At 44.7% G+C, this 11,214-nt stretch overlaps 1 non-coding gene across 1 annotated transcript; it reads left to right on the top strand.

Annotated features, from left to right (window-relative positions):
- The first annotated feature begins 1,740 nt into the window (after nt 1-1,740).
- LOC112864002 (U6 spliceosomal RNA) lies at nt 1,741-1,846 on the top strand. Its single transcript, XR_003223933.1, has one exon. It is a non-coding gene; the product is annotated as a U6 spliceosomal RNA (small nuclear RNA).
- The last annotated feature ends 9,368 nt before the right edge of the window (nt 1,847-11,214 follow it).

Raw genomic sequence — 11,214 nt, forward strand, 5'->3', positions numbered from 1 at the left:
TCCCTCTTTCTCAAGTTCTTCTACTTAGTATTATTTTTTTCCAGTCTCAATGGTACTCATATTCATTTACATGAAAACTCTCCTTCTTAGATTACAGTATCATATTCATTCAACAAACACTTGATGAGTACTTGATTTGTGCCCGTGTTGTACTGTAGACAGGATGAATGAAACATGGCTCAGCATTGAAGTTGCTCAAAGCTCAGTTGAGGAGATAGAGATATAAGCCAATAAGTATAATTGTGAAAAGTGTTGTAAGGGTAAAATGTATTAGAGGATCCCAGGGGAAAGAAGGTACTATTTGCGCCTCTCCCATCCTCTGTCATATACACTCTGTACAGTCTATCATCCTCACTACTCCTCAAACAAAACGTCAACAATGGCTCCCATGTTGCCAAATCTGGGTCATGCCTTCGTCCTCATCTTGCTCAACATGTTGGCAATATTTCACAGAGTTGTTCATTTCCTCCTTCTGGAAAGGCTTTCTTCACTTGGCCCCAGAGTAGTCACTCTTACTTCACTTCCTGTCTCACTGGTCACTCATTTTAAGTCTTCTTTGTGGCTCTTCTTCCTCTTCCCAACCTCCAAACGTTGGATTGTTCCAGAACTTAGTCCCTGACCTCTAGTCTCTTCTCACTTCTCCCTAACTGATTCTATCTGATTTCAGCTTTATAGCAGGTAACTCCCAGATAACTAGTCTATCCATATTATTTCCACTGAACTCAAAACCATTAATTCAACTGCCTATTTAATGTTACCACTTACAGATCTAATAAGCATCTTAAGAATAACATAACTTAAGGGGCACCTGGGTGGCTCAGTTGGTTGAGTGTCCGATTTTAGCTCAGGTCATGATCTCATCTCATGGTCTGTGAGTTCGAGCCCCATGTCGGGCTCTGTGCTGACAGCTCAGAGCCTGGAACCTGCTTCAGATTCTGTGTCTCCCTCTCTCTCTGACCCTCCCCCATTCACGTTCTGTCTCTCTCTGTCTCAAAAATAAAATAAGAAAATATTTAAAAACATTAAAAAAAAAAAAAGAATAACATAACTTAAATAAATCTTTGTTATTCCCACCCGATCTGTAATTCCTACAGTTTTTGCTATCTCAGTCCATCAGATTTCACCCTTCCAGTTGCTCAGGTTAAAATTCTTGGGTGTTATCCTTGAGTATTTCCTCCACACACTACCTTTCAGCTTTGCCTTCAAAATATATTCAGCATCTGACCACTCATACCATTGCTGCTATCATCCCCCTAAACAACATTTGTCCCCCGGATTATTGCAACAGCCTCCTTAGCGGTCTCTTAGCTTTCATTCCAACTTCCCTACACTTCATCTTACACGCGGCTATTGGAGAGATCCTATTAAAATAGAAGGCAGATGACAGCACCCTCTGCTCTCTACCTTTCAGTGGTTTCCATACTTATTTAGAATAAAAATCAAAGTCCTTTCCATGGCCCATAAGGCTTTAAACAACGTTGCCCACAGCTACGTTTCTGATCTCCTCCCTCACTCCTTCACTACACCACCCTGGCCCCCTTTCACTTCCTCCAGTGTATGAAGAATGCTCTGCCTTGGGCACTTTGTACTTGGCACTCCCTCTGCCTGGAATGCTTACCACCCTGCCCCACCCCCCACCTCATCCACATTGATGGAGCTTATACTTTATTTTCATCTTTGTGCGCATATCACCTCATCAAAGTTACCTTCCTTGACCACTCTATTTAAAATAACATCCTCGTGCTCGCTTTGGCAGCACATGTACTAAACTTGGAACAACACAGAGAAGATTAGCACTGCCCTGTGCAAAGATAACACGCAAATTCCTGAAGCCTTCCATATTTTCGTACGCCAAGCGAAATTCGTCAGTCAGAGAAAGACAAGTATCGTATGACTTCACTCATATGAGGACTTTAAGAGACAAAACAGATGAACATAAGGGAAGGGAAGCAAAAATAATATAAAAACAGGGAGGGGGACAAAACAGAAGAGACCCTTAAATATGGAGAACAAACAGAGGGTTATTGGAGGGGGTGGGGAAGGGGGGATGGGCTAAATCAGTAAGGGGCTTAAGGAATCTACTCCTGAAATCATTGTGGCACGATATGCTAACTTGGATGTAAATGTAAAAAATAAATTAAATTTAAAAAATAACATCCTCACCCCTTACTTTGCCTGATTTTTCTTCATTGTAGTTCTACCTGCCTTGCATGCTTTTGTTTGCCACTGATTTACTATCTATTTGCTCCCACTAGAATCTGAATTCTATGCAGTAGAAAATGTTGTCTGTTTTCTCCCTGCTACATCTCTAGATCCCGGGACAGTCTCTGACACCTAATAGCGTTCCAATAAATTAATTTATTTGAGCTGGGGGTAAAGGACAAAAGCTCCAACACAAAAGAAACCAGCACGTGCAAAGGAATACATTTGGTGTATCTAAAACAGGAGTTGGCAGACTACAGTCTGGGGGCCAAATCTAGCCTGCCACTTGTTTTTGTTTTTGTTTTTTTAAGTGAAATTTTACTGAGAGATAACCATGCTCATTCATTTATGTCTTAAAGATGACTGCTTTTGTTCCACAACAGCAGAGTTGAATGGTTGTAACAAAGACCACATGGCCCGCGAGCCTAAAATATTTATTATATGACTATCTACAGAAAAAAAGTTTGCCAACCCTTGGTCTGGAGGGTAGAATGCATGGCAGAAGGGCTGGGAAGACGGAAGAGGACGTGAGAGCAAGCTGGAAATGATTTAGATGAGTTTGGATGTCATGTGTAAGCCAAGAGAGAACGAGACAATGGATGGTTTTAGGCAAGGGAGCCCCTGAAAGGCAGGACTATGTCTAATATAATTTATGCATAAAAGAGGGCTTGATATTTGAATGAGTCATCCCAATGGCTGCTGCTGCCAGGACTCCAGCCTTCATGTCCCAGCCACGTCTGGGATTAGCTTTCGCTATAGGAACCAAAAACTGGGGGAAAGTCATTTGCTTGCCCCACCCCTCTAGAGTAGATGTTGGTTTGGAACCGAGCTCTCGTGTCAAGTCTGGTGCAGAATGCTCCAACAAAATCCATTACGTCTAGATATGTGGCTTGGGCTAATTTCAAAAGTTCCAGAAACAGGAGATGGGTCCCAGGGTCACCTAGAGACGCGTCTTCTCAGCCGTCCTGGTCGTGCTTTAGGAAGCCTCTGGAATTTAAGAAACTTCTGAATCATTTCTATATAGAGTGACAAGCAAAACTCTAAAATTTCCGTGGTTTGACAGCTCATCAGACCTTTCCCTAGTTATCTAAACCATGTGGGTCCGTTATACTTCACTACTAGGGAAGGTCAAAAGATTGCTGAATCTCCTGCTTTTGCTGAGATTGGATTTCACAGTAAAGCAGCCTTTCTGCGGGAGTTTTTGGCTCTTAGTATTTTCGTTCTAGGCAGACCCTGAGGAAGGGCAGGAGCAAATTTTGAAGAGGAAAAAAACACACAAAAACAAATGTGTTCTGAATTTCACAGAACAAAGTGGAGCTCTGCCTTGTGGTTGAGTTGGGGAGCAGCGCCCCCCCCCCACCCCTCTTCCCTCTGAGAATGCAGTGGTGAAATCCGGTCTGCTCCCGTGAAGCTGTGGCATTTGGGTTTAATTTGATAAATCCCAGTGTTGCCTACTTGGGTTTGGGACTCGGTTCTGGCCTAGTTTTTGTGCCCAATCCCTCAAGTGTGTACCAGCACAGCAAGCCAAGTTTCCATTTGCATCCTACTGAATCATCAGCTGGTCCACTGCCCTCCCATCAGCCTGTGTTGCTTATTGGCTTCGGCCTTTAAAAATTCAAAGTATGGGTTAACTGAAAACTGATAGGTTATCATTTAAAGGAGGAAGTGGAAAACTCCAAACAGACAACAGTCTAGCCTTAAGCCAAAGAAACTAAAGCTTTGATTTCTACTGTTGTTTTTGAGACCCACCCTTTCTCTTGGCTTTACGGCAGATCAGAGGATTCTTTTTTTTTTTTTTTTTTTTGGTTCAATTTAATACTTCAGTTTTCAGGAAGGAGCCAGATCAAGCTTTTTAGGCATTATCTGCCTCGGACGTGCGGAATTAATCGCAGGCTTCATTTTGTAGGAGTCTGTATCAATGGACGGGGGGCTAGCTCAGCCCTTTTGAAAGCAACAGACGGAGGTGGCTCCAATAATGACATTAAGACTGTGGCTACACACTTGCCTTGGGGATTTGGAGTTGGGCTTAATCAAATCTGGATTTGACATTTCACAGCCCACATCAAGGATTTCCACGAAGGAACATCAGAGCGTTGCCAGCTATGATCTTGCTTTTACTTGGTGCCTCGTCCTGAGGAGCTGAACAGGCCTCGTGCTAATCTTGTTGGTGCTTTGGCTGCATCTCGGCCCTGCTGCGTAGCGCTCGAAAGCTTCTGGGGGCCATGGTTTCTTTCCGTGACAAAGCATTCATTTGGTGCCTGTCATGCCCCAGGGCCCTGGGCGAGGATCTGGAATAGACAAGATGATGAACAAGACTGAGCTGCAGTTACATATCGTACACGTTACATATAATAGGAGCTACAGAAGCCCCACCTGTGACTCCAAAGCAACGAAGTCCTTTTATTCGTTCATTACCTACCATGCACCATGCAGATGATACCTGCCCTTGAGTCCAGTGGTTCTCCAACTTTAATCCCCTAAGAAGCCCCAGGGATACCAATTTAAAATGGGAACGAGGTATTTACGCTTTTCATAGGCAGATATTTTTGAGGCGATTGTTCTTTGGGCCATACTTTGAGAAATAATGATAAAAGAGGAAGTGATATGAACAAACAGTGGCTAAAATAGTATAATAAACGCTGCACCTGTCATAGCGGAGGCTCAAAGGGGAAAGAACTCACCTCTGTTTGGGAGGCCGGAGAAGGCTTCTGAGGCGAAAATCTAGCTCTTGCAGAATGGTAAATACCACAGGCGGGACTGGAGGGGAGAGAGAATTCCAGGCAGGGAGGACGGCGGGTAAAGGACACCAAGGTGCACGGAGTGTCCCCATTTCAGTGCCTGGTGAGTATCAAGCTGAGAGGGAGAGTCGCAGAAACCAGGGAGGAAAGGCAGGCTGGAGGCAGGTTATGGAGGATCTCGAAAGCCGGCGTAGGACTTAGAAGCCATGGCCGAGAAACCCATTTTGTAGCAGGAGAATCATGTGATCAAATTCGCGTTTCAGACAGATCATTCTGGTGGTGGTGTGGTGCTGGGCGGGAAACCAACAAGACAGGAGGAAGGCGGCAGTTAGGAGTTTATTAGCGCCAAGTATAAAAATGATAGGTTTGTTGTCAGGATGGATATGCCAGGTATTCCTTGGTTGTAAAGACATGTACGTAAAGAAAGCTGAACCACCATCCCCAGGAAAGAGTGGGAATCTGAGAGGAGCTGGGCTGCCAGAACCTTGCCCTGGCAGTGCTATTAGCATTAAGCCGTCATTCTCCCCGCACCCCCCCGCCCTGCCCCCCCTCACCTTTCTCTCCATTCACTGGCTTCCAAAATCTCTTGTATCTACCTCACGTCTTTTTCCGACTCAAAATTTCTACTCCTTGGAAAAAATGAAAGGAACAGATGCAGATGGACACATGTGACCTAACGTGGTAAGTGTAGAGGGGATCCCCGAAGTCGCAGCCAGCCTGTGCTTTCACACAGAGGGTGGCTTTGAACAAGGCCTTGTGCACACCAGTGATCCACTTGTTAGTGGGCCCTAAATTTATTTATACCATGGCAGTCATTGGCTGTTTTTAAAAAAATTATCTTTTTACTAATGGAAAAGTCTGAAAGTGATGAATTAATGCCAGGTAATTGATTTTGTGAGCCGCGGCTGGAAAGGAATACAAAGACGCGTAAATGTGGGCTCTTTATTTCTCTAGCAAGACATCATCAATTCAGAATGATTGGGAGAAAACAATTACTAGCATAAATATATGAATATTCAGAATTGTGGATCATCATAAAGCATTCGGTCTTATTTTCAAGTGTAAGAATTCAAACTTAGCTCCTGTTAGAATTAGATCCTTGAGGGCCTGCCGAAATAAATGATTTAGAGTGATTTGTAATGGACACATCAATTTCTTTTCATGTAAACAGCCCTTCCTTCCACGTTTTTAAAATGGTATATTACCCTACACAACTTTTTTTTTTTTTTCAACGTTTATTTATTTTTGGGACAGAGAGAGACAGAGCATGAACGAGGGAGGGGCAGAGAGAGAGGGAGACACAGAATCGGAAACAGGCTCCAGGCTCTGAGCCATCAGCCCAGAGCCTGACGCGGGGCTCGAACTCACAGACCGCGAGACCATGACCTGGCTGAAGTCGGACGCTTAACCGACTGCGCCACCCAGGCGCCCCAACCCTACACAACTTTAACATTCTCCTTGCAAAAGGTTAATGCATCATTCATTACTTTCACAAACCCATTGCTACATGAAATGAAAGATGAATTTTAAGCTCTGCCCTAGCATCCAGTGCTGCAGATTAAAAATCCATCTCACCATCTAAGGTTGAGAGAAGCACATTCTGGCCAGCAGCATTCGGAAAAGTCAGAAGAAGTGAGGTTTATTCTGTGCTAGCCCCAGCTTCTTTCCACAGGTTATTATTCTTGTCTCCAAGACTCTAGGTCAGCGTTGGAATCAGGTTTCAAAAGCCTTTGGTTCTGCAAACATCCCAAAGTCATGAAAAATTCTCATTAGCCCATTGGCAGCGTTCCTGGTAAACAGCCAGTTCCCCTCCTTGCCACAACTCGGGGCTGAGAGAACCCAGGGAGCTGCCTGTCGCAAACACTGCACACACGTTCCCATGAAAAACAAGCAAAAGTGGGCCTGGTGGGAGAGGCAGACACAGAGTGTCCATCCATCCCCAGCGCTGCTCTGGCCCATTCCTGATTTCTTTGAGGCTAGCGCTGATCTGCAAACATTGGAAGGAATCGGCTATAAGGGTTTGTGCCAATTAGCAGGGAGGCCCAGCCTCCCCTTCTTGGCTGCTCCACAAGGAGCTGGTTGCCCTGTGGTTTGGGATTTTCTTTCCCTCTCTGCTGCAGCTTCTGGGGCCGGGGGCCTAGTCTCTGCAGCGGACGTAGAGGCAGAGGGCGGTGCGTCCCGTCCCGGACGAACTGCATCCGTGCCGGTTCCTAGAACCATCTCTGATGCTCTTGAAGGGAGGCCTCGCTGCTGTGGGCGGTCGTATTTAGGTGAATAAATTCATGCCCTTCAGGATTTTACAAAGTCTGACAATAGCCTGGTGTAACATGAATCCCTCAAGGCCTGAAAGTCTCGGTTATTCTGGTGGTGGCTCAGTTGGTTGGGCGTCCGACTTTGGCTCAGGTCACGACCTCGCGGTTCGTGGGTTCGAGCCCCACCTCGGGCTCTGTGCTGACAGTTCGGAGCCTGGAGCCTGCTTCGGATTCTGTGTCTCCCTCTCTCTCTGCCCCTCTCCTGCTCATGCTGCCTGTCTCTGTCTCTCAAAAATAAATAAATGTAAATAACAATAATAATAAAAAAATTAAAAAGTCCCGATTATTCTGTTCTGTCCTCACAGGAATACCTTTTAATCCACACTATCCACTTAGCAGCCCTTTCCTGGACTCTGCAGGTCTCTTCCGTGTCTTTTGAGAATTCCATTGAGGGAGCAACTCGGTATAATGGGTAACCTCGTGATCTTTGGCGTTTGTAAGTCCACAGATCAAGCAGAGCCTCGGCCAGGAAGTGGCTCTGTGACCTGGGACAAGGTGCTTACCTTTACTGAGCCTATCTCCTTGGCAGTAAAGTTAGAAGAGCCACAGCACACTCTTTATCAGGTTGTTGAAAGGAATAAATAAATGAACACATGTGCCCATTAGAATAGCGCCTGGTCCCGACAAACGGAAGCACGGTAGTGTGGAAACACAAATATAACTAGACAACTGAGTTCTTCCCTTCTTTACGTGAGTGTTTGGCACACGGCAATCTATGCACTTGCTAAGAATACACTCCCGGAATTTTTCCGACCCGAAATAAGTTGCAGTTGAATCCATCCAGCTTTGAAGTGGTAACTGCTCAAACAGCGTTGACTTTGCATGTACCGGATGCAGGAGCACACCGGGCACCTTATTGGAAGCCATATTTATTATTTGTAGTTCATTCAAGACTCCCTCTCATCTGGGCAGCGATGTCTCCAAGAACAAACCAGAGTCCTTATTCTTAGAAACCTTCCAGTGCGCTCGAGTATGTGCATAGTTACCACAAGCGTTGCTCTACCGTATTAGTCGGTGTCTAAATACTGTAACAAACAGTTCCAGTGTCTCAAAGCTTTGTTTTTCTAAAAAAAATTTTTTTTTCAACGTTTATTTATTTTTGGGACAGAGAGAGACAGAGCATGAACGGGCGAGGGGCAGAGAGAGAGGGAGACACAGAATCGGAAACAGGCTCCCCTCCGGGCTCCGAGCCATCAGCCCAGAGCCTGACGCGGGGCTCGAACTCACGGACCGCGAGATCGTGACCTGGCTGAAGTCGGACACTTAACCCACTGCGCCACCCAGGCGCCCCTCAAAGCTTTGTTTTTATCCGTGTGGTATTAGTGTCTACTGCTGTGTAGCAAATGGCCCTACAACTGAGCAGTTGAAAACAAGCATGCATTATCTCTCACAGTTGCTAAGAATCAAGAACCCAGGAGCAGTTTAACTGGGTGATTCTAGGTCGGTAGGTCTTGCGAATTACATTCAAGCTATCTGCTGGAGTTGTAGGTTAACAACTCCTAAACTAGCAGGCCTCGACTCCTCTGGCTGTTGGATGGAAGTCTCCATTCCTTACCACGTGGGTATCTCCACGGGCTGCCTAAGTAACCCCAAGATATGGCTGCTGGCTTCCTTGAGAGAGAGAGAGAGAGAGAATGCATGAGAGAGCATCCGACACAAAAGCTACAGCCTTTAATAACTCAACCTAAGAAGTGACATACCGTCCCTTCTGCCATATGCTATTGGTCCCACAGACCGACCCCGGTACCATATGGGAGGTAGGTACACACAAGGGTATGAAAAGCAGATGTGACTGTTGGACTGGCTACCACACCATGGATATGTGTGACAGTCTACTGTGAGTCATTGTCCATGGGAGATGGAAAGAGGCAGAGTCGGTATGCTCACACATTTTTATTCCAGGACCTAACCTCCTTCCATCCAGTGGTTCCCCCTTATGCCCTTGGCATTCTCCACCTTGACCCTGTGTCTTTCCAAAGCATCAGAAGCCTAGTGTAGAACACTTCTGTAGGGTTGCCCAATAGACCTAGTAGCCAGACTTGGACATTGTATACATTACTTTGGCCGACATTCCACTGGCCAGAAACCACGCAAATTCAGGGGGGACTGGGAAATGTGTTCTATCTGGGACTTTGGATTAAAAAGGAATGGGATTTGGTGAATCTCTTTTCTACTTGAAAAGAGATTGCACATTTAAACAGCTTACTTTAAAAAAAAAAAAAAAAGCAGTCTGTTCAGTTTTATACAACAATAAGAAAATATGATTGCCCACCACTACAGGACAAAGCAGCTGATTGATTGCATATTTTCACCTTTTCAGTGCATTTTAAATGTAGCCTCTGTTTAAGGGGCCCATAAGCAGGTGGTGGAGAGCAGTTCCTGAACCATTAAGTTTGCTGCTTTTTCAGGAATACTAGTAGGATGCCGGCAGGAACAAGTCTTGCCTTGTTTCCCAAGTGGGAAAAGAAGAAAGTCTTTGTTCCCAAGCAAATGAAAATACAAATCACAAGACTAAAATTATGAATGCAAAACAATATATTAAAATGTGGCTTGCGTGTAGTATTTGCATGCATTTTAATATGCATCTGTCATTCCCTTTGCTAAATTCAGCAGGCGCTGAAAATATTAAACAACTGAGTACAATTAATAATTAGAGGAATTGTTTTAAAATATATTTTAACCCATCCACGTTTCTATTGCCAGACCTCTTGGTCTGGCAAGGCTCTAAGACGTCAGATCAGATAGTTTTATTGGTCAGATTTCAGATCTTTGTGGCCTGAGAACAATTCACAAAAATGTTTTTATAAATTGATGTGCTAACACGCAAATGATTGTAACATACGACGAAAACCATTTCTAGGATAGAAAAATCAAATCCAAATTTGAAAGCTGGAAAAGGCTTCAGAGTCTCTTTGGATCAGATGTTCTCATCTCTCCTACTCATTTGGAAGTCTGGCTGTATTTATTCTCCATCCGATGAATGAATTTCTCATCCAATGAATCCACGAGAAATTTAAGAGCACTTTTCTGCGAAACCCCAATTCGCAAAACCTTCGGCTCCATTTATCTTTGCAGCTGAAGCTTTCAGAATCAGTTTGCCCCTTTCTGGGGTTCATTTACCTGGCTTTCTATTGGAGCAAACCCCCAAAAGAGAAATCACTTTTTGGGCAGTAGCAAAAAGGAACCGAATTTCAGCCAGCCTGAGAATCCTTGCTCTCCGCCTATCAAGGCTCCTGGACCAGGGAAGAATATATTTCACGAGAACATAGCTCTAAGTCATAAACTTGAAATCCATCAAGCTCTTTGTTGTTAATTGGCACTTACCTCACCTGAGGGCCTTTGCCAAGGAGGCAGAGGGGTTTAATGGGGAAGGAAGAAAGGAAAGAGCCTGGAGCTCTGGAAAACAGCTCCAGCCACATGTGATTTTCAGCTGGGGGGCTTCCCACCCCTCAGGATGCCAGAGCAACAAAGTGGCCTATGTGTTTTCTCAAATGTAGGCTGTTTGTTTGGGGGGTAATGCTCAGACTGGGGCCTGAGTGATAACTGCTTCATGTAATTATTAAGACAGCTTGAACACTATGCCCCTCTTTGTTTCGGCCTCCAGATGACGGCTGTCTCACCGCTGTTTGTGCCAGTTTTATTTCAAAGCACTTTTCTTTCCATATTTCAAAGGTCAGTGTGTTTACTTGTGGCCAAAAAAGAGCCTGTGTGTAAGAGCAAGAAACACATGTGGTTGAGTGGCAGAACTGGATGAGGAGTCGGGAGAACTGGATTTGAATCGTAGATTGGCTTCTAGATAAGTGAGGGAACTAAAAGTATTTGACCTCCTTTTTTCATTACATGGCGGGGAGGGGGGGGGGGTAAATAGTATCAATGGTCTCTTTTAGGGGGAAAAAAAATTCCAGAAGTCTGGTGTAAGAAGAAGAAATGTAGGTATTTCCAGTAAAGAAACATTATCAAAT

This window comes from Puma concolor, chromosome B4, assembly GCF_028749965.1.
Source record: "Puma concolor isolate L17-30 chromosome B4, mPumCon1.1.hap2, whole genome shotgun sequence".
Taxonomy (NCBI): Eukaryota; Metazoa; Chordata; class Mammalia; order Carnivora; family Felidae; genus Puma; species Puma concolor.